At 40.6% G+C, this 23,843-nt stretch overlaps 1 long non-coding RNA gene across 2 annotated transcripts in view; it reads left to right on the forward strand.

Annotated features, from left to right (window-relative positions):
• The first annotated feature begins 1,912 nt into the window (after positions 1 to 1,912).
• The window catches only part of LOC112925824 (uncharacterized), a 33,212-nt gene continuing 11,281 nt past the window's right edge, over positions 1,913 to 23,843 (forward strand). The window contains exons 1-3 of one of the 2 annotated variants that reach the window (XR_012001854.1): positions 1,913 to 2,037; positions 4,716 to 4,879; positions 5,846 to 7,011. This is a non-coding gene — a long non-coding RNA (uncharacterized lncRNA). Of the gene's footprint in view, positions 2,038 to 4,715; positions 4,880 to 5,845; positions 7,012 to 23,843 lie in introns of those variants that run through there. The other variant, XR_003236214.2, reaches the window with a different exon arrangement.

Raw genomic sequence — 23,843 nt, forward strand, 5'->3', positions numbered from 1 at the left:
AGGCTTCAAACGCACTCACTGTCCTCTGTCCTCACCGGGAGCCGTCTTTCCCCTGAAGGTGGCTGCTGGGAGCAGAGGCAGCTCACTCTCCCACAGACCCCCTCATCAGAGCCAATAGAACGACCAGGGAGTTGGGATTTTCCTCGTTCACTTCTACACACATGAAATCCCTTTTCCTCCAATCTCAGAAGTGGTCGTATGTCGTTTGCGTCTCCCTAACAAGGTCCCATTCCCCCGCGTGACTCATGTTAAATCTGCATGATGGCCCTCCAATCTCCTCCTATCCATCTCTTGATTCTGAGCAGCAGATACATATTTTTAATTTCAAAAGTAAAGCAGATCTGTCAAGGAGACAGGTGTGCGGCACGCGCACTGCACAAAATCACCGGGCTGAGGGGCGGAGGGGAAACTGACCGGTCTGTGCTGGTGCAGGGCTTTTCGTCTGATGGGACAAGGAGTTGTTCGGTAGTTGGTCCTTACAGAGAAGCTGCTTTCTTCCTAATTTATGCAATTCTGCATGAATTTCTTCTGATTTCACCCAACACACACACACACACACACACACACACACACTCACACTCATTCACACACAAATTTCATTATTCCCATCCACATCTTGTTCTCTCTTATCTTAGTGAAGGCCAAACTCCTCTGCTTGTTTAGAGTCGTCTGCACACATGTGTTCCCCATCTCATAACCTTGATCTTTCCCTAGAATCCTTCCCCATTGTTTGTTCTCTTTCTCTCCTGGATCCTCAGGCTTTCTCACATGACTCATTTCCAAAATAATCTCAGAACTAGGAAATGACTTTCGGTGTTTGTAGCAGAATGAATCCTGAGCTAGGGATTTTCCGCACCATCAACTAGGTTAGAGGAGCTGAAAATAAGTTGAGGTGGATAAATCATTACACAGGAAAAAAAAATCAATTTGATTTGAAAATGCATCACCTACGTTGTCTTAATGTCATGCAAATGGTTTGTGGCAGCTGAATGTGGGAACGCAAGAAGCATCAGAGCAATAACATGCTCCCTTATTCTGTGAGTGGACTGACACCACCTACCTGCTGCAGGGATGTGCACCGTGGGTTTAGGAACAGTTGAGTCCTGTACAGTGAGGGACTGAAGTCATGTGTGTGTTGTAGGTGGTGGGAGGAGCAGAAACAAGTAGAATTCGGGTTTTTAAACTCAGACAACCTGTAAATTCCTAGTTCCAAATTTCACTGGCTACTCCTCGGGGTTCAAACATCTGAAAGATCATATCCAATTTCAAGGTTTTAAAAATCCAGATAATTTCGATCCCTTACTTTCTCTTTCTTCATCGGGCATGTGTGTCTGTCTGGGAACCGATGGAGGCGGAAGGCTGACGTGCTACAAATTAATCTACTAAGAAGGCCCCTGCCTTTCACTGCTTTGTGAAGTCTGCATTCCCACCCCTACCCCAGGAAAGTAGGCACCCAAACAAAAGCAAGGCACCCTTCAGTTAAAGCTCTGGTTGCCCTAAGAAACTAACTTCATAATCAAATATTTATTTTCTCTTCTTCTATGGACACCCTCAGGGTGAACGCTCAGGTGAAAGAGCTTCCCTCTGTTGTGATTGCCAGCCAGTCCCTACATCTTTAGCAGCCCTGATGACCAGCCCCAAATAATTTTATTGACCCCATCAGCAGCCCTGGCCTCAATGTTCAGTTTGGGGGTAAAGAGAGTGACCATGCAGACGACCATTGGTTCTTGGGAATGTATCCTCGAGCAGCCTAGCTGGAGAGGAGAGTCTGCTGTAGAGAAGCGAGCACAGTGGAAGCCCATTAGCAATGAGAAATCCAACCACACACCTTGTCGTGGGGGCGTCGCAGAGTTCCCGCAAGCATTCACTCCCAGGGCCCTGAAAAGTGCACACCCCCCTTTCGGAATGCAAGAGAAGGCTGCACCGCTGTTGTGCTGCATCACTCCTGATCGATGGTAACAGATGGAACACTTGGCAAGAACGGGCACAGCTGTGGTGAGGCCAGGACAAAAGAAGAAATACGTCGTTACATTCCAAGTAAGCACTTGTAATTATCTGCTTCTTTTTAATGTGGGAGATGTCATTGTATCTGTCTTCTAAATACTGAAGACAAAGCACATTTATTTGCATCTAGCCCTTCAAGAGGTTATCCATCCTATGCAAAAAGACACCCATCGTCCCAAAGTCCTATTCTTATTTGTGTATTAATATCATTACGATGTGCCTGGTTTCTAAAAAGTATGGTCAAAATTTTCTCTATTGGAGCCATTTCTTTTTTCTGAAGCTGTTACGCCATGGATGAAACAAAAATAGAACTTTGAAAGAAGCTGTTATTTTTCCAGATAAGTTCCTTTTTTTTCTCTTTTATTTGACATTATTATTCCTATCACAAAGGAGGATAGTGGGGGAAAAAATCAGAAAACCGTGATTGTTAAGCCTACCCCTGCCATACAATACCGAAGGAAATTCATTTAACTTCTCTGAGATGCATTTTGCAAAGAAAAAAGAATAGCACTGGTTTCTTTACATATTTAGTTTGAGGATTAAATACAATAATAATAATTTGTTACCCTTCCAACAGTGAGGCAGGTAACAAGTACCTACTATTTGCAAATATATGATTAGATCATCTTATCACTGTGATAACTTATACCATCTCTATTTCTATTACAATGTTTTAGGGAATGTAACAGTTTTCATCACTGTGCTCTTTTTCCCTTTGATGACCTAAGGTTTCTGGTCCCATGGACCAGGTGCACAGCCAAGCTGGACTTCAGTGAAGGTAAGTTCAGGGAGGACTGAGCTGTGCAAGAAGAGCAGGGACAGAGTCAACATTCCCAGGGAGGTTGGCTACCCTGGAACTCATGGACTCTGCCCAGTTACCGTAATGGAAGTGATGCTATCTCTGGGGTCAGATAAGCCTAGCTAACAGGCTGGCTCCCTCATTCCTGCCTCATCTCACCCTGTGGCTTCACTGTTCCTAAATTTTGTTTCCTCAGTTGCTCCATGGAGATACTGAGAACCACTGTCTAAGTGGTTGGATGCATCATCCACATCAACGGTCTAGATCGGGCCTGGTGTGTAGGTCCCCAGTCAATGCTGGCCACTTGTTGTCAATTGTGTTCATCTCAGCTTTATTTTGATTTTGTGCCTCAAAACACATTCATTCCAGGTCTCCTGCTTCTGGATCCACAGATACATCCCCCTACACACATCTCACACACACAACACACATAACACTACACACGTACATAACACAGCACACAGGCCCACGTCAGTTGTGACCCAGTTCCAGATCCCAGCTCTCCATGAACTAGGCTCCATCAGCATCTCGGTGGAACTGAGTCATTCCATCAAAGGGAGTCTCTGTGCCATATGTAAGAACGAGCCCACAACATCGCAACATCACAGCTTAGGGTTCGGAGTCCTGCCGTCTTGGACAAAGCTCCTGGGTGAAGACCTAGTTAAGACCTGTGATGATCCCTCTCCCAGGTTCCCCACCGCTCCAACGTGACTACTGGCTGCTGGGTCACCAGTGAGCTCCCCCCAACCTCTGGATGTTGCATCTCAAAATCTTCTGTGCGATATCCCACAGGGGTGGATGGGGTTATGATATAGATGTTGGCAAACTATTTAAAATGGAGTTAGTTTATGCCTAAGTTGGTGATGTCCTGGAATAGAGAAACCTCACTAACAAAGTTTCATCAGCCATATTATTCAAATGTAATCAATCTACTAAATATAGTATCAATTTCTAATATATTACTGATTAAAATACATTTCCCAGTATCTACCTAAACTTCCTCAACTTCAGAAGCAAGGAATGCTGCCTGAATTATAAAATATATATAATTTCTTTCCTTATTTTTCCTTTCTTAAAAAGTAAACAACAACTAACATTTATGAATTTACTATGTGCCGGGCCCAGAATAAGTCTATGAGCGTCACGTGGATTATTCTCATTTATTCCTCACAAGAAGTACATAAAGCAGGGCATCTAGGCAGCTCAGTCTGTTGGGTGTCCTCATGTCCACCCACCTGCTCTGACCACTCTACCCCCTCCTGATAGCCTGGCATTCATCCCTCATGAGTGCTCCGAGGCCCCCCCAAGTCCTGCAGGGTGGATGCAATCAAATCCCACACCCATGGGTGCAAAGCCCTTTAGGGACCCCTTCCCTGAGCCTGGCAGCCACATACACCAGAATAGTCCCCAGAAGAGAAGCGGGACTGAGAGCATCACAGGAGGGAGATCGCAGCGTCCCAGGGGTGCCCGAGAGGAAAGCAAAAGCCTCAACACATTTGAAAACGAAAGTGCAGAGTAAATCAATACATTTGAACTTGCAGTTCAAGGTTATGCATTCAGCCGAAACCTCTGGCACATTTCAAGTTTCTTTTCTTTAGGTTCAAAGAGTTCATGCATTTGAAATTTTAAAAAAAGGTCAAACTTTACATTTTCACAGAAGGTGGCAAGTCTGTGGAGTAATCGCTATTTGGGATTACATGTTTTGTACCGTTTATTCAGAAAACTTTATTTTTATGCTACTTTGTCCCAGAGTTGGTGGGAAGACTGAAATGTTTCTGTGTGATCCGGGGCTCATAATTGTGATGCATATTAGTCTCTCTGGGACACATGAATCAGGTCTTTCTTGTAGTAAGTCAAACCTTAAGTCATATCCTCCTTTTGATTTATCTTGACTTGTTCTTTCACGTGAAAGGCAGCTTGAGGACACGGGAAGGATAAACGTTCCTCTTCGGATAGAGCCAAAGACTCTGCAGGCCAAAAACTCCTCTCCCTGTTGCCCTTCTGATAAAAAAAAAAAATCTCTTTCTGGGACGATCATCACACTGGCATCCTTTATCCACTGACTTCGCAGCGCAGGTGAGGTTACCAGCATAGCTATAACTGAAACAAGTGTGTCTCGATCACGAGCACTGGCGAGGGGTCTTTGGAAAGGAGGGGGGGTCGGGGACCTAGTGTGCGTATCGCCCAATCCCGGGAGGGCTGGCTCTGTGGCTGGTGCTGCGGGCTCCGGAGGAAACCACAGCAGCTACGACCAGGTGGTGATGGCTTGAGGCCGTGCCTTCTGGAGTCGGAATGGCTGCAAGTCTTGCTTAGCTCTCTGTGCCTCCATTTGCTCATCTGTGAAATGAGGATTAAAGCTGTACCTCTCCTATAGGGTTGTCTTGAGAGACGGTTAAGTGGCAAAGGCTGGAAATAGTAACAGGCACACCATAAAATATTGCTGCCTAAATATTGCTGTCACCCTCCTCATGTTCATCAGCATTCCCATTAAAACCAGTAAAAACACTATGTATTAAGAAGATCTTAAATGAAAATATTAAAATCCAGAAAGGTTAACTAATTTAGAACCCGGAAGATAGCCAAAAAGAAATGACAAGGATCCAAGAGGGGTAAGATAGATGGAAGTTAACTGGAAACAGAAGTACCATATTGAGAAACTAGTTGTTTTTTGTTGTTGTTGTTGTTTGGGGTTTTTTTGTTTTTGTTTTTGTTTTTACTTGAAAAGCCACCAGTTGGGGATTAGGAGACCTGGGGCATCAGCCCTGCCCTGCCAGAGCTGAATGGTCACAATGACATAACTCAGGTTGTTCGTCTTTGAAATGCCTTTCTGCTTCATAGAATTTTTACAAGGATTTAACAACATAAAAATGGGAAATATCTGAAAATTATAAAGCACTAAGGAAATAATTATGATAGCTAATATTTATTGTGAGTTTAATTTTCTAAGAGCCTGCTAATTTTCTAAACCTTTTTTCCATGTTAATTAATTTGACTGTCACAACATTGCAGTGAGACAGGATTATTACTCTTCCCATTAAACAGATGAGTCCAGAGGTCCTGAACGGCATCCCCAAGGCCACCCAGGCAGCAACGGGTCCACCAAGTATTTCAATGCATCAGCCTCCAGGCCCTGGACCCCAACCTTTGCACAAACTACTTATAAAATCAATCAATCGATTGATTGATTGATTGATTCCACCAACGTGCTATCATGTACCAGGCACCAGGATTCAGCAATGACCATAAGTGACAAGCATTGCCCTCAAGGATACCACTTTGTACTGTAGAAAACTGGCAAATAACTATAATGTCAGATGGCAGGAGAAGCAGAAGAAAAGTAAAGCAAAGCAAAGGTACCAAATAGTCACAGGGCAGAGACCTGCTTGGCCAGCACTTGCTGCATGAGATGGTCAGGTGGTGGCACACAGGCTGGTCAGGGAGGCGGCAGGAAGGGGAGGCAGGGATGGCCATGCTGCCGTCAACGGCTACCCACCTGCCTGTACATGACATCTGTGGGAGGAAGTAGGATAAAAGCCACAGAAGAGGAGGGACAGAGGGTTCCAGGGAGAGGAGTCAGCAAGTGAAGGTACTATGGGGGCCAAGAAGGTGGGAGGGAGCAAGGTACAGGAGCAAGGGACCAGAGGTCGGTAGAGGTGGCCAGGGTCCAGGCTGTGTGTGGCAGGCACACCAGGATGTGGAGTGCCGTCCCGGAGCATGATGGAGCAGCCGATCATATAGGTGTCCACCACACCATGGTGATGGGGTATGACATCCACATCTTCCATTCAAGCTCACGAGAAAAGAATCCACATGACCAAACCGCGCGCTGTACCAGGAGGGAAGCCAGTCGGAGTGCACGGGCCCACCCAGTGCCAGGTTACGGCGTCCAGGCTGCTGACTCTCCAAGTCTGATCACGCTGTTCCCGCTGAACACTATTCACCTACAAAATGATCTGCAAAAGTGTGATTTTATTATCCAAAAAACTCTCAGAATATATCAGTAAACAAGTATCCAAGCCGTGATATGATTTCCAAACAGCTTTGTGTAGAAATACTCAGAGGCCGTCATTGGAATTACAGCTGGTTAGTGAATTAACGAACTTTTATCCATTTTTCTATTGTGTATAGTTGTCAAGTGAGAATAGCCCATCATTTATCAAAGACCCAGAAAACGCTTCCAATACAATTGATTTACTTTCTCAATAAGAAAGGTCAGTGTCCTTGGATACTAACAACATCTGAAAGTATCCATCTAATTAGACCTTAAAAAATCTATGAGAAGAATTCATTTTACCTACCTGTCATCTGGATTTCGATTGCTGAACTTCCTAACAAATGAGAAGCAACTGATAAAGCTACCCAGCAAATAGGACCAACAATTTCAAATGCTGATGCCATCAGTCAGGAACAGCAGAAATCATCAAGAAGATTTGGCTGCTTTATTCCATGGGCCCCCCAGGGTCTTCCCGGCAGGGTGTGTGCTTGGCTTGGCCTTGACGCCTGCACTTAGCACACGTGAGGCTGGCTTGGCACGTCAGTCCAGAGTAAATAAAGAACTGTAGGTTGGGCTCACATACGCTGCCTGAGGATACCATCGACGCATTCACACGGGGCTTTCTGGGTGAGATGGTCTCCAACACAGCACGGGTTGGACTGAACGGAGCAAGGTTCATAAATGAGAGGGAGATAAGGATTATCAGAATGCTGTTAAGGGCCGAGCCCCTCCCTTGTGGGGATCTCTGGGAGGTAACTGGGTAAAACAATTTTCCCCAGCATGGAGAAGGGAGCACTGAGGCACTGTCCTACTGCCACTGTGTGCTTGGACGGGCTGTGGTTGGACGGGGCGGAGGAGAGGAAGACAGAACACAGCCTGCCATCTACCTCCCCATCATTCTTCCTAGAAATCTCTCTTGGCGTTCAGGTTTCCAGTATAAGGCACTGCTGTGGCTCGAGCACCAGAGGACTGCCTGCATCCAGGTTCTAGCTCGGGCCCTAGCAAGCAGTGACTATCAGCCGTTAGAGTACCGCTCTGCCCCACAGCTTCCCCATCTGTAAAAGAGGTGGATGATAAATAAGCTTCATGCTGTTGTTGGAAAAATTAGGTAAATTAAAACATGTCAGTCAACCAAATTACTGCAGGCACATAGGAAATGCTCACTAAATGTAAGATCTACGACCATATAAAGGAGCTTAAGTAGCGCTGGATGGAATAATAACTGTGATGCAAAATATGGGACATCTGGTAGCTCAGTCGGTTAAGCATCTGACTCTTGATTCCTGCTCAGGTCATGATGTCAGAGTCATGGGATTGAGCCCTGCACCAGAGTCTGTGATGAGTGGGGCCTGCTTGAGATTCTTCTCTCTCCCTCTCCCTGTTCCTCCCTTCCCTGCTAATGTGCATGCAAGTATGCAAGTGCACACTAAATAAATAAATAAATAAATAAATAAATAAATAAATAAAATATTTAAAAATAAATAAACTGGGGCAGCCCGGGTGGTTCAGCAATTTAGCACTGCCTTCAGCCCAGGGCCTGATTTTGGGGGCCTGGGATCAAGTCCCATGTCGGGCTCCCTATATGGAGCCTGCTTCTCCCTCTGCCTGTGTCTCTGCCTCTCTCTCTCTCTCCCTCTCTCTCTGTGTCTTTCATGAATGGATGAATAAAATCTTAAATAAATATAAATAAATAAATAAATAAATAAATAAATAAATAAATAAATAAACTGCACAAATATTATGAAAGATATGAGTGGATATAAAATAGCATTACTTTTCAGTTGTAAGTAGTAGAGATATCTTCAACATTTGAGCTAAGCCTTAAAGGATGTGCTGAAAGTCAATAACAGAGTTAGTCTCAGGCCATCTAGGGTAGAGAAAGGGCTTGAATGTGAGGGTACCAGGCATATTTTAGATAGATCTCAGCTGGCTTGATTTAATCATGGGATTTATTCTGATGGCAAATCATGGGATTTGTCCATCAGGACAAATCCTGAGTTGGGATTCAAATGAAGGCAGCCTGACTCTAGCCCCCAGCTCTTTGCCACTATACTCCATTACCTCTAAAATAGCCAATGACAGCACTAAAATTATTTAGTGATAACTGTAACAAGTGATAATTTGTCTAAAAGGACTATCTCATCCGGGATAGGAAAAAAAAAGGTACTAAGGGATCTTTGGGAAAAGTACTAAAACCAAGTATATATTTTTTTAGACTCTGAAATAAGGGTGTAGCTCTGCCAGTTGCATCTTTCTTCTTTATGCAGATCCATTCTGCATAAACAGTGATGATTAGGAAACACTGAATGTGATGTGTCATGGGTTTTCCTACCTTTGAGCATATATTACTGTCATCAAAGACAGTATTTAAAAGCTGCTAGGAAAAAAAAAATAAAAAGCTGCTAGGAAGTCTTTGACTGAGCTGCAATCAGGTTCAAATAAATAGCATGACTCTGCTCCTACACAGCTATTGACTTGGAAAAGGGCCTCCCACTTGTGCTACAAAATGATCCACATTCTGGATTTTTAAACTTTCATCCTGACGTGCTTCAGCTTGTTCTTCTGTGTTCATATAGTTAAATGAAAGTTAAATCTAAAGGCTCAGCTAGATCAGGTTATATATTTGGAGAAGAATCTTCACAGGAGCTGCTATAGACTTCATTTGCATCACCTCAGGGGACACATCCAGTTATAAGGTCACTAATAGCGATGCTGAGATTAATCACTGGGTTAAGCCAGTGACAGACAGGCCTGTCCATTGAAGTTGCATTGCAGCCCTCAGGACTAGTAATGATATGTGTGAAGTGATAACTTGGCACAATGTGAGTATTTTCTGACAAACTTTCAAATGATAACTTTGCCACCCTTTGATGATGATGGTCTACATCAATTATTCCATTAGGATTCATAAATCCAACAATTCCTTTTGTATAAAGAGCTTTTGCTTCGGACATTGACATTTTGGTTACCTTGACATACAGTTGTATTGTAAAGGCAGTTTAATACTTATTTCCTTCCTTTAAATTTTCAATTTTCATAGAAAGGATTCAGTGTAATGATCACCTACAATAGTGTCAAATACATTTTGCTAATTTGTATGGGGAGGGCTTTCCATTTGGCGAACGCAATTGTAGAATTAAGGAATAAACACAAATACACAGAGATAGATTTTTTTTTGTTTCCATCATTTGTGATCATCATATTTTGGGGAAATGCTTTAACTGTGTTGAGTTTGTCTAATAGAATGTCCTTCAAGCTGATTAGGAGATCCTTTATCAGAGCACTATTCATTTTGAGGACTTCCTGGATTCCCAGTACAGCAGGATCTCTCTAAATTGAAAGAGACAAAGGAGACCTCACCTTACGGAAAAATTAGACACACATTTCCTTTTCCTTCCTATACAACTGAAATTAGTCTCAGCTTACTTTAAGTACAATTAAAACTCCTGGATATCATATACACAACAAACATAGAACTACCCTATGATCCAGCAAACACATTACAGAAATACTAATTCAAAAGGAAACGTGTGCCCTAATGTTTATAGTAATATAAGTACAAAACCAAATTATGGAAAGAGTCCAAGTGTCCATCAACTTATGAATAAATAAAGAAAATATACTTTACACAAACATATTCACACAATGGAATATTACTCAGCCACAAAACAGAATGAAATATTGCTATTTGCAATGACAGGGATGGAGCTAGAGAGTATTATGCTAAGTGAAATAAGTCAGTCTGGATACATACCATTACATGCCATATTTTACTCATGTGTAGAATTTTAAAAAAGAAATAAATCAAATGAGCACAGGGAAAAAAAGAGAGAGAGAAGCAAACCAAGAAACAAACTCCTAACTATAGATAACAACCTGATGGTCACCAGAGGGAAGGTGGTGGGGGATGGGGGAAATAGGTAATGGAGATTAAGAAGTTCACTTGTGATGAGTACTGGGTGATGTCTGAAAGTGCTGAATCACTATATTGTACACCTAAAGTTAATGTTCCACTGTATGTTAACTAACTGTATCTAAAACAAAAACTTAAAATAATAATAAATATGTAAATCACAACTGGAAAACAACTCTTCCTTGATACCATATACAAAACATATAGAAAGACTCTAAAACGTATAGAGAAGAAGGCAGCCTTCCCAGGGATCTTGGAACATAAGCAGTTACACAGCAATGATTTATTTGGAGGTTTTTTTTTTTTTTTTTTTACTTCATAATATTTCAGACAGCAGCAAACCAGAAATGTAATGAGGCATGAACAGAACAAAAATCTGCTTCCTGGTAAAAATCTTCTCTCTGTAACCAAAGGAAGAGGAAAGGCCAGTCTAGCAAAATAGAAAACTTTTACATAATAAGCATTCTACCACAGAAACTTGGGAAAAATTATGCGCCCCCCCCCCCCGCCCCCGACCATGTCAGTGAAGACTGAGGAACATGGATGACTACCCTCGTGAAGCTGCAGTGAAGTGCCCCAACCCTCATGTCAGGGTAGAGTTTCCATCCCCAACTGCTGTCAACCAGAGCTCTCTCATCTTCGTAGTGTCAGTAGAGACATGGGGAGCCCAGTTTCCACATCCTTCCCCACTGAGTAATGTCAGAGAAGGCCTAGTGAAGACTTTCATTATCATCCAATAGTAGCAAGGGCACCTCTACAGAGTGACTGGGAACCATGTGGAGAGCAAGAACCTCCCACCTGGCAGTAAAGAGAATAGCTGTCAGGGGAGGCGAGCAAGGGAACATGGACTTCTCCATCCACATGGCAGTAGTGAGGCAGTAACCCTCCTCCGAAGTGCCAAGTAAAGACATCTATAATAGAGGTTTAAATAAGATACAACCTCTCATAATATAATATGAAAATGTCCAAACTGCAAATTAAAAATCCCTCATCACGTCAAGGAACAGATCTACAACCGAATGAAACAAAGAGAATTCACATAATTCAACACCAGGATGGCTGTAATGGTAGGAATATCTGACAAAGGCTTTATAGCAGCCATCATCAAAATGTTTTAAGAAACAATTACTGGGGCACCTGGGTGGCTCAGTGGTTGAGCATCTGCCTTTGGCTCAGGGTGTGATCCTGAGGTCCTGGGATTAAGTCCTACTGACTGGGCTCCCTGCAGGGAACCTGCTTCTCTCTCTGCCTATGTCTCTGCCTCTCTGTGTGTGTGTGTCTCTCATTAATAAATAAATAAAGTCTTAAACAAAAAGAAAGAATTACAAACACTCTTAATTAAAAATGTACAAAATCTCAGCAAAGAAATAGAAGATATGAAGAAAAATCAAATTGGAATTTTAGAAGTGAAAAATACAATAAATAAAAGAAAAAGTTCAGTGAATGGACTGACCAGGAGAATGGAGAAGCCACAGGGAAAAACTACTGAACTGGAAAATAGAACAAGAAAACTTAGTGTGAACAACAGAGGGAAAATATACCATAAAAAAAGAGAATAAAGAGAATCTTAGGAACCTCTGGGACTGTAAAAAGAGGTGCAGCATCTGTATTATAAAAGTCCCAAAGAGAAGGAGAAAGAAGTGAGTCTAAAAGTAATACTCAAAGAAATAATGACTGAAAACTCCCCAAATTCGTCGAGTCATAGTCCTATAGTTTCAAGAATCTGAGTAAATTTTAAACAGAATAAACCCAAAGAGATCTATACCTGGATACCTTATAATTAAAATTCTGAAAACTAAAGAAAAATGAAAAGATATGTAAAGCAGCAATAAAATAAATAGTAGTTTACCTAGAGAAGAAAACAATTTGAATGGCAGAGATTTCTCATCAGAAACATGGAAGTCAGGAAGCACAATATTTTCAAGTGCTGAGAGAAAATAATTCCTACCTAGCAAAATATTCTTCAGGAATAAAGGGGAAATCAATATGTTCTCAGATGACGAAAAACTGAAAAAAATGTGCCACCAGCAGAGTTACCATAAAAAAAAATTGGCTAAAGGAAATTATCTAAACAGAAATGATAAAAGAAAGAAGCTCGGAAATCAGGAAAGAAGAAAGAGCCTCATATGCAAAACCATGGGTAAATAAAATAAGCTTTCCTTCTTTTGAGCTTTCTAAGATATGCTTGACAGTTACAGCAAAAGTATAACACTGGTATGATTCCAAATGTTTATAGAAGATATGTTTAAAACAACTTTAAGTGGAGAAGGATAAAGGGATGTAAAGAGAGCTAAGTTTTTTTTTGTTTTTTTTTTTTTACACTTCACGGGTGAAATGATGATACCACTAAGATGTGATTAGTTATGTATATAAAATGTGACACCCAGAGCAATCACTGAAAATGCTATACAAAGATATATAGTAAAAAACATAGACAAAATATTAATGCTGTTCTTAAAATAGCCAAATAATTAACAAAAATGAAAAAAAAAAAAAAAAAGGAACACAAGAACAACAACAACAAAAACCTGGGAAAATAAAAAACAAAAGATGAAAAATTTAAGTCCTGCCACATCAACAATTTCATTAAAGCTAGAAGGTCTTCACAAGCCAAATACAAGTTGGTTAAGCAACTGCCTTCAGCTCAGGTCATGAGCTTAGGTTCCTGGGATTGAGCCAGGAGTCAGGCTCCCTGCTCAGTGGGGAGTCTGCTTCTCCCTCTCTCTGCCCCTCCCCCTGTTCCTGCTATCTTTCTGTCACTCACTCTCTCTCTCTCTCTAAAATTAATAAACATATATTTTCAACAGTCATAGATTAGTAGAGTGGATTATAAAACATGACCCATTAAAAAAATAAAAAAACATGACCCAACTGTATGCTGTTTTCAGGAAACTGACTTCAAATATAACAATCTGGACAAGTTTAAAGTCAAAGGATAGATAAAGTTATAATAGATAAACATTAATCAAAGCAAAACTGGAGTAACTCTATAATATCAGATAAAGTACATTTCAGGAAGAAAAAAATGTTACCAGAGACAATAAATATACACTATAATGGAAAAAGGGCTGATGCGCCAAGAAGTGATAATCACCCTAAATGTTTATGTAACGTACAGAAGAGCTTCAAAATGCATGAAGTAAAAACTGATAGAACTGAAAGAAGTAGACAACTACAGCTGGAAATTTCCACTTTCCTCTCTTATGTTTGATAGAATAGAGAGATGTAAATTAAAGCGAGGACATTGAAGAACACAATGACAGCATCAAGCAACAAGACCTAAGCAATTCAGCAACTAGAGGGAGATGATAGGATTGATTTTAAAATATTTCAGCAAGAAAACAAAATCCCAAACTATCAAGTATATACAGAAACAGGCTATCAGTTGTTAAGTCTTTAGAGACTATGTTTATTATTCTCTCTACTTCCTTATATGCTTGAAATTTTTTTAAATAAAAGTTAAAGATAAGTAAATAATACATGGCACTTCCTCAGTAACTAGTCAGGTCCTTCTTGTTAGGCAGCCTGCCTTTGATTATTAAGGCACGCTACAGGAACATGGTATATGTTTTTAAATACTTTAAGAAAATAGATATGGTCCTACTTATGTTTGTAAATATAGAAGCTAATGGGTTTGTAACTTTTGTCCCCACTCTCCTTTTTTATTTCCCCACTCTCCTTTTAAATAGAAACATTTCTTGAGGGATCTCTGGGTGGCACAGCGGTTTGGCGCCTGCCTTTGGCCCAGGGTGCGATCCTGGAGACCGGGGATCGAATCCCACGTCGGGCTCCCGGTGCATGGAGCCTGCTTCTCCCTCTGCCTGTGTCTCTGCCTCTCTCTCTCTCTCTGACTATCATAAATAAATAAAAAATTAAAAAAAAGAAGCATTTCTTGAGTGACAATTTGAAAGAGATGAAAAAGACAAAGCCCTTTTCCTAAAGGATCTCATACTCTAACTAGGAAGATAAATATGTGAATAAATATTTGATATATACTGTGACAATTGAGACATTAATATGTATATGTACAATGTAGAGATCACGCCCCAAATGCCTATGATGACAGATGTGATACAAGATACCTCATATTTGAACTACACTCGGTTGGTTGATAGGCATTTCCCAGATACAAAAGAGCAGAAACAGAACTCTACGTAGAAAGAAAAGCAATGTAAATGTATAAGATAAAAGATACAAACAAAAAGCAATGAATTATAGACAATATTAATATTGCTGAACAAAAAGCTAGAGTGGCTGGAAATAATGTAAGATAAATAAACATTAATGACATCAAGGTGGAAGGTGTTACATATGGTGTATTGGGATCACCTACTAAAGTCCACGTTCATCTGTTTGTCTTCCTGGTAGGAGGTGGATGGCCCTCTGAACCCTGTGTGTTGGCAATGAGAAGTTGTCAGTATTCCTGAGAAATACATGGCAAAGCCATGGGCATTGTAGGTAGGAGTGAGATTTTTGAGGCTCCTAATCTTGCAGCTGAGGACTTTATGTAGTAGCACCTCAAAGGTTTATGACAGTGGATCAATACTTTTTTGGCCAGGCATTTCATCACAATGAGCAGACATGAGAAACCCCAGTTTATTTCCCATGTACCCCAGATTCCAGCTGCCGGTGCCAACTCCCAAGGAGATAGAACCCTATTGAGCATATTTTCCCTGACCTGTCTGTCTTCTGTTCTTACAAGGAATCTGTTGGACCTCAAACGATGAGTAAGTAATCATAGAGTTGAAATGCTCTTGTCAACTAGTACAAGTCAATGACTTTACCCTGGAAATGATGGGGAATGATGGAAAAATTTTAAAAGTAGTAAAAAACGGGTTGTAGACAACCTGCCTTTGGTAATGATGTAAAGAAAGGGCTGGAGATGGATGAGACTATCATAGCTGTTCAAGTGGTTAATTATGCAGGATTGAAATTAGGCCCATATAGTGTAAATGTAAGGAGGCAGCATGTTTCAAAGGCTTCCAGAAGGTAGGGTCAGTCAGTCTCACTGATGGGATGCAGAGGGGAGTCAAAGCACGTTGGAGACATGGGTGACTGGGTGCTGGCATTGCTGGTGTTCAGAAGAGCAGATATGCAAATAAAATCTTTGCGGGTAAAATGAAGAAGTATTTCTTTTTTTAAAGAGTTCATGGATGAACTTAGAGAAATCAAGTCTGAGGTATATACTATACTGTTGGTGCTCAAAAGGGAAGTCTGGACTAAAGGCTTACTTTTGGAAGTTTTAAGCACGCAGGGAATAGTAATGACACGACAAAGGAAACCAACACCAGATAAATGTTACAGACAGTACAAATACTTGGTTGGAACATATAAAAAAATCAAAGTTAAAACCAAGTATAAATCTGATTGCATTATAAAGCCATCATCAATAGGAAAACAGGGTAAAATAATGTGTATTGTTTACAACAATGATACAAACATATAATAACTAAAAAGAAATTTAACAGGAATTATGCAACCCCTTCTAGAAGGTATGTGACTTTATCAGACAGATTAGGTTATGTTTCATGGTGATAATAAAAAAAACTAAAATCTCAATGATTTATAGAAATAAAATATTTCTTTTTCACCCATGTTATATCTACATCACAGATTGTCTGGATTGCTATTGCACGAGTCTTGATTTGGGTTTCCAGGCTGAAAGAGCAAACCTGTCTAGATATTTCTGATACCGTGAAAAAAGAAAGAAAGAAAAGAAAGAAAAGAAAAGAAAAGAAAAGAAAAGAAAAGAAAAGAAAAGAAAAGAAAAGAAAAGAAAGAAAAGAAAAGAAAAGAAAGAAAAGAAGAGAAAAGAAGAGAAAAAAGAAAAAGGAAAAGAGAAAAGAAAAGAAAAGAAAAGAAGAAAAGAAAAAAAGAAAAGAAAAAAAGAAAAGAAAAGAAAAGAAAAGAAAAAGAAAAGAAAGAAAAAAAGAAAAGAAAAGAAAAGAAAAGAAAAGAAAAGAAAAGAAAAGAAAGAAAAGAAAAGAAAAGGAAAGAAAGAAAGAAAAAAGAGACTGCAGAGCCGCATCACCTCTTAAAACTCTCTCTTGAATGTGACAACACCACTTCTGGTCATACTTTCTTAGTCAAAGGCTCAGGTCGGGCATCAGTGGAGTAGGAGTGTGTGATTATCCCATAGATTTTGAAATAATTCTATTTGTTTTTATTTGAGTAAAACTGGCACAAAACGTTACGATAGTTTCAGATGGAAAACAAAGCGATCTGACAAGTTTTGCTGTGCTCACCACAGGTGTAGCTACCATCTGTCTCATATAACGTTATCACACCACCACTGACTATGTTCAATATTCCAGATTCCCACCTGAGTGGCATTGGTAAACTTTATGGTGGAAAAAGTGACTTTTGTGTGCAAAGAGAAAACTTCACATAGGCAAGGTAGAAAGAAAATGCACAGTTATTTGCAAAATGTATAACACGGGTTGTCACACAAAAACTTGACAGCAATTTCCTGGCCTGTGGGCATGCGAGCCACTGTACCTTATTCGATGCTACCCTCCGTTAGATGACATAACGGAAGATGATGCCCATTTGCCCTTGTTTTCAGTCCACCTTGTTCTCACTACAGGCCTCTCGATGATGACAGCATCACACCTCTTTATGCTTCTCTGTACATATTTATTGTTATTGCAATTAGCAAGTATCTCTTTCACAAGAATTGTAATGGCTCTAAAATTGTAAGAAAATTATCAGCATTCCAATAGATAGATGGGTAATTATTATGAGTGGAACCATCACAAATTAGAAAATAGAAACAATAAAGAAACATATGGAAAATGTCCAAGAACATTTGTAATGAAAGCACAGAAATTTAAGCAACAATGAAACTCAATTTTACACCTATTAAATTAACATAAATCTAAATACATGTTAGGATTTAATCCAAAATGAGACACACAGAATCACACTAATCCCCTCCCAATAACACTGCAAATTGGTACAATTTTGGGAAACATAATGGGAATATATTTCAAGAGCTAAGAGGAAGTTATTAATCTTTAAGCTATTAATCCAACTCTTGGGTATTTATTTCTGAGAAATAATTCAATGGAAGAAGTCTCCGTGGAGCTAACAACTATTTTGCCAACAGAAACATTAATGAAACCCAATTCCCCCACCACCACCATGGAAACCAGTTCCCACATCTCAGGGCTTTCAAGTGGAGCTGTGCTTTCCCCTGGAATAGAAAGATGGGGTTGAGGAGTGAGCAGGGCTCGCTCCCTGGAGCTCCTCCAACAACCACAAACCCCAGGCCTCAGGTGCAGCTAAAGGGGAGCGAGCCTTGTGGGATGTGGGAAGCAGCCGATGACTACTTCTCCAGTGATTTAAAGATCTCACCATAAAGAAACAATCTTGATTACAAGACGGTAGCAGTCAAGAATGTTGTCTGTGACATAATCGGCCAAACTAATAAGTCAGAAAAATTACCTGAAGGAAGAGTGACGGGAAAGATCGAGATCATTGCCATGCAGCTGAGAGATGCTGAGAGAAGGGGGACTTCAAAAGTTATTTTCTTCACAAGGTGATCACTGAGAACTGTCTTCCTTTTTGAAAATAGAAACACACACATGCACTGGTCAACACTGTGCAGAACACGAGGAAAACATGAGTGAACTAGGGGGCTGCCTTTCTTCCTATGAATGGAGGGCCCTACTGAGGGGGGCACTTGATGGGATAAGCATTGGGTGTTATGCTATATGTTGGCAAATTGAACTCCAATAAAAAATAAAATAAATTTAAAAAATAAAAAATAAAATAAAATAATAAAATAAAATAAAATAAAATAAAATAATAAAATAATATAAAATAATAAAACAAAATATAAAATAATAAGATAAAATAATAAAATAAAATATAAAATAAAAATAAAAATAAAATAAAATAAATAAAATAATAAAATAAAATAATAAAATAAAATAAAATAAAATAAAATAAAATAAAATAAAATGGAGGGCCCTTGTCTTGGAAAACAGAAGCTGGGTCTTGGGGAGCATCCTGGCTGGCTGACTGTGTGCATAGGGCTTCTGCTTCCGGTACCTGGCTGCGGGCAGCAGCCCTGGCCTCTCCTACTTGACGCTCGCCCCATTCAGAACAAGCAACCTGCTGACTGGACCCTTTGAAACATTCTGCACACTGTGCTTTTAAACTTTTGATTAATTATAACCAAACTCCACCTTGCGCTATCAGTTGACTTAAATTCCAAGTATCATTAGCCCAAATTTTTGAAGAAGTTACGATGTCATCCGTACGCTGTTTCTGTTTTCTTCATTTAATGGAACTTGGTTCCTTATCTGAAATGAGCTCCACTCTCTGCTCCCAAAGTCAATTCTTTCTTCTTAGCATCTTCATTAACTCCTACCCATGCAGCAGGGCCTGGCCCCATAAATCTCTTAGTGTAAATGGTTCCTCCCTCAGGACTCCACTTCAGGCCACCACGGATTGATAAATATCCAGAGAAAATGCCTGAACCACTTGCACTTGCTTACTTTGCTTTAAATTAGCTTCCTGCTTCTTTTTTGCTTCCCATTTCTCTCAAATGATAGCTAACAAGCAAACAGGGTTACAGGAGCTACGATCTGTGTGCACGATGCAGATCAACTTTGTGAGTCAATTGATCTTTCTTTGAGTGACTTGCTCAGGAGGGAATTGTTTGATGAGTCATCCCATAATACGCCAAAGAAGAGGATGAGCCCAAACCATTCTCTCAGGTATTGCTTGCAACTAATTCTGGCTGGCTGAAACCTTTGAAACTCATGTTAAAGCCTCGCTATGCCAGGAGGAGAGCAAGGCGCCATAATGGGTGATTCTTGGTGTCAAACTAGCTTTAGGTTATTGACATTCTCATTTTGATATTTAATTGTCTAGAGGTCTCTGATTTTTCGGTAGCAATTTTCCTGCTCGCTGGAATCCCTCACATCACTTGTGAAATCCTTCTCATCCCCTTCATTTCTCACCCCCATAGCTTTGGATTGGCCACTAAACTGGGATTTGATTTCATCGTTTAGAAGCCCATCCCTCAAGTGAACCATCGGAAACCAAATGGAGACGTAGCCTCCAATAATCCCATTTGTGACAACACCTGCAAAGAGATTTCTGTCCTTTCACGTGAAATTTTGCCAATCCTTGAGCAGAATCAACAAGTTAAGAGGATAATGTCGGGCCCGAGACCCTTCAATGTTGGCTTCTTTTCAGCGACAGGAATGGGCAACGACGATGTCAGCAACCCCTCATCACAAGTGTCTATTGGGTTGCCTGGAATGTATGCCCAGATCTAGGTAAAGAGAAGCCCGGGTTTAACAGCCAAGGCATGTGGGGACTTCACATTCTAAGATTCTCCAGCTTGCCAGGATCCTCAGGAGAGCTGCCCTGTTCCAGAGGTGCCCCGTTACAGTGAGATACACAAAGGAATATTCAGACCATAGATGATAAATTAAAGAAAATGAGTACTGTATTTTATGGCCTCGTCAGTCTGGGATGAGTTGTTCCAAGTAAAGCCGAAAAACCTCTTAATGAGAAACCAGGAGCATCATCAATCATAATAGCATTAAAATTGAACTTGGAGGGGGCAATTTAAACAATCCCGAATGCTTATAGGATACAACAGGGGCTTAAAAATCTATAAATATAATCAGCACCTAGATTTCTTGTTGATTTCTTTTTGTCTTTAATGTAATGAACTTCATGCTACGAGAGGTAGTATCTTACATTCTTCTACGATCCTAGCACACACACGTCGCACACATCAATTGAGTGTCACGAATACTTAATCTGTGACAGGTACCCTGCTATGTAAGTATGTTCACCAAAAGCACCATTTAGCCCCAGAAAGCATCGTGAAATGTATGAGTCATGAAAAGGAAGAGCCACCAAGCTTTACTGCCTTCTTGTGCACCATCCGGGTGGTAGGGACGTCACGTGGAGGGCATTCCGTCCAACCCAAAAGTTCATCTCTATCATGCCATAATTCCAGTTTAATCATTTAGAAGGCAAAGGCATTTTCTGAAAGCCTAATAGAATTCATGTATTTATCCATGGCACCGATTTTTCAGTCAGGAATTAATCATGGTATTGAGAAAAATGTGTATCTGTCTGTGTAGTGATGGTGGGTTTCAACGTTTCCACCTTTTGTCCCTTCTTTCCCCCTTATATGAGCTGATAATTCATATCACTAAGATCGGTAAATAAGTAAAATTTGTTCTCCCTTCCTCCTCACCTCACCTTTGTCACTAGCTAATTTTCTCTATCTGCTCCCAGGACTAAACACAAGTCAGTATTAAGTCTCCTCCTTGGGGCATCAGCCTTTGGCTCAGGTCAGGATCCCTGAGTCCCAGGATTGAGTCCCTTCTCAGCAGGGAGACTGCTTCTCCCTCTCCCTCTGTCCTTCCTCCTTTTCCTTCTCTCTCTCTCTCTCTTAAAAAAAAATAAAAAAGAATATATTTTTTAAAAGTCTCCTTGTGGTCCAGTCGCAGGCCCGTCCACCATCCCAGGTGCAGTTCCTGTTTTCTCAGGGCACTGACATCGGGATATGAGTCTCTAAGTGGCATTTTACAGAACTATTTCTAGCATAAAATCTTTTCACATTCACAGCCTAGTTGGTCTTTAACAATTTGTGAGGTAATCTGATATGCACATTTCTGTTTAACAGGTGGAGAGACTAAGTTAGGAACCATTACACATGGAGTGGAAATTCAGAAGTTCAAGTACAGGTCTTAGAACCCCATCTCCTAAGCTTCCCATTCATTCACGGTGTTAACAAACAGAATTGGCCTAAAAGAGGACTTCTGTTGTATTCCAACATAGGACTCTGGAACCTTGAGCATGGAGTTGTCAAAGTATAATTCCTGGACCAGCAGCATCCACATCCCTTGGGAACTTATTAGGCATGCAAATTTTTAGGCTCCTCCCCACACCTGCTGAATCAGAAATTCTGGGAGTGGGGCCAGTAGCTGTGCGTTGAACAAGTCTTCCAAGGATGCCATGAGTGCCAGATGTAAGGATCACTAGTAATCAGCCATAGGAGCCACTGAGACTTTACCAGCTGGGGACTTGAATCAGGCCATGGTTGTGAGCCTGTCTCACCCCTAGGATCTATCATGGGAAAACTATATTCAGGATACTCTTTGAATTTTTTTACTCTGGATGCCCAAGTTAGGAAAACTGATGACAGAATTGGGAATGGAAGAAGCAAAGTCTTCTACAGCTTTGCTGGAGCAAGGGACCTGTGACTCCCCAGACTCTCTTTCTGAGACACTCATCTTAGGGAGGATGTCCTCAGGCTACTCTTGTTGCTTCACTGGGTCTTATTTACTCATATTGAAAATCAGAGAATTAACTGCTTAGTTCTTAAAATATGCACAGTATGATGTGTACAGCATTCCCTTTGAAGTATGACTGCCAAAAATTTAAATATGAATTTGATCAAGCAGTTAGATTACACTTAGAAGCTACAGAAAATCAGGGGAGGAAGGAGCAAGGTAAATGACACCATGAGGAAGCACTCAAGTCCACAGTGGGGGATAGTCGACAAGTTCAATATCCCCCACGTTCAATGCCTTGAAATTAAAAAGTAAGGGGGGCTCTTCTAGGGTAAATGAGGCTAACGAAATCTAATAACAAATGTGATGTGATGTGCGAAACTTAATTTGTTCCTTGGTTTAGAAACACTCTGTTAAGGGCAGATAGACAGAAGTTGATAGAAATATATTTACAGAACAATTGTTGCAAAATGTCCACAACTGTGAAACCTAGATGGGTACAGATGGTCATTTCACTATTTTCATTGGATTTGTATATGTTTGATTTTTTTTTTCAAAACTAAATGCTGGTGAAGAGGAGTAAAAATAGCTAAGGTTGTATAACAGAAAGGATTTTTTAAAAATTCCTTCTCTATCTCCCCCAGCATTCTAGGAATGAAAAAGTATGAAGAAAAGCATAGAAAGGCAAACAGATTTTTGTTGAACTACCTAACCTATTTCTTTACCCCTTATTCTATGGAAATCAAACCACAACCCCCGGCCTAAAACCATAACTTCTCAAGTAGCATGAGTGCCAGGGGCCTGGCAAAGTCTGAAATGTGGCAAGAAGCATGGAGGCATTTTCCTGATCAGCTGCTTCCCCTCTCTTGGGACTCTCTTCTCCCTATTGTCCTTCTCAGGCATATGACTGGAAAAGTCGGAGAATACAGCCAAAGAATTTTTGGCTCCTGGTGATAGTAGGCATGAACACCCACCGGAAGTGAAGAGAGATTGAAGGAGGTGGATGTCATCTTTCTCCAAGCTTTGTGACATAATATCAAATTGATTTTAAGGTTCTGACAGACAAAAATCTTACTTCAAACTCTTGGAAAAGTCCCTCGCCCAAACGGAAGCACCCCAAAAAATATTTTGGGTTTTCATACATAAGGCCACAATTTCTACTAAAATGGGATGCTACAATGTCTCATTGGTCTCTGAAACCAACCTTTAGGATGTGCGGCTTCATCTTTAGATGCCTTCAGTCAACCATATATTAGGAGAAGGTCTGTGACACGTTGCCTATATTTTCATGGTGCTCTCTGAATCCACCTTTTCCACATCACACTATGCAGTTGAAAATTATATGAAATAACACAAAGGACGCCTATACACGGGAGTATATGAAATGACATAAAGGATGTCTAGACACAGGAGAATAGGCTTGTGTATCCCAAGACGAAATAGAAGTGTAGGGCCACGTGCACGCAGGTATGTGTGTATGAATAAAACCTTTCTCTCCATCAGCTGTTTGCTGTTGACAAATTGAAGGTTTGAGGACTAGAGATTTGCCTAATGTCTTAGGTTTGGAATTGTAGTGTTATCTCGCTTTCTTCCTTTTTTGAAATTTCTCCCTATGCATTTATTATTTCACTGGAACGAAGCCGATTAAGATGGCAAAATCTCTAAATACTGTGCTACAGCTTCATAAAATAACAGGGTACAGCTGCCTGTGCTTTGTCCCCGAGAGGAAAGAAAACAGTCTTGAGATGAAAGCATAGAGAGTTGTTAATCACTTTCTAATATTCTGTGCACAGAAATATTGATGAGATATCCGAAACTAGGCCCCTGCAGCCTGGGGTTTTACTTCTGCACTTTAGTGGA

The sequence above is a fragment of the Vulpes vulpes genome, chromosome 5 (genome assembly GCF_048418805.1).
Source record: "Vulpes vulpes isolate BD-2025 chromosome 5, VulVul3, whole genome shotgun sequence".
NCBI lineage: Eukaryota > Metazoa > Chordata > Mammalia > Carnivora > Canidae > Vulpes > Vulpes vulpes.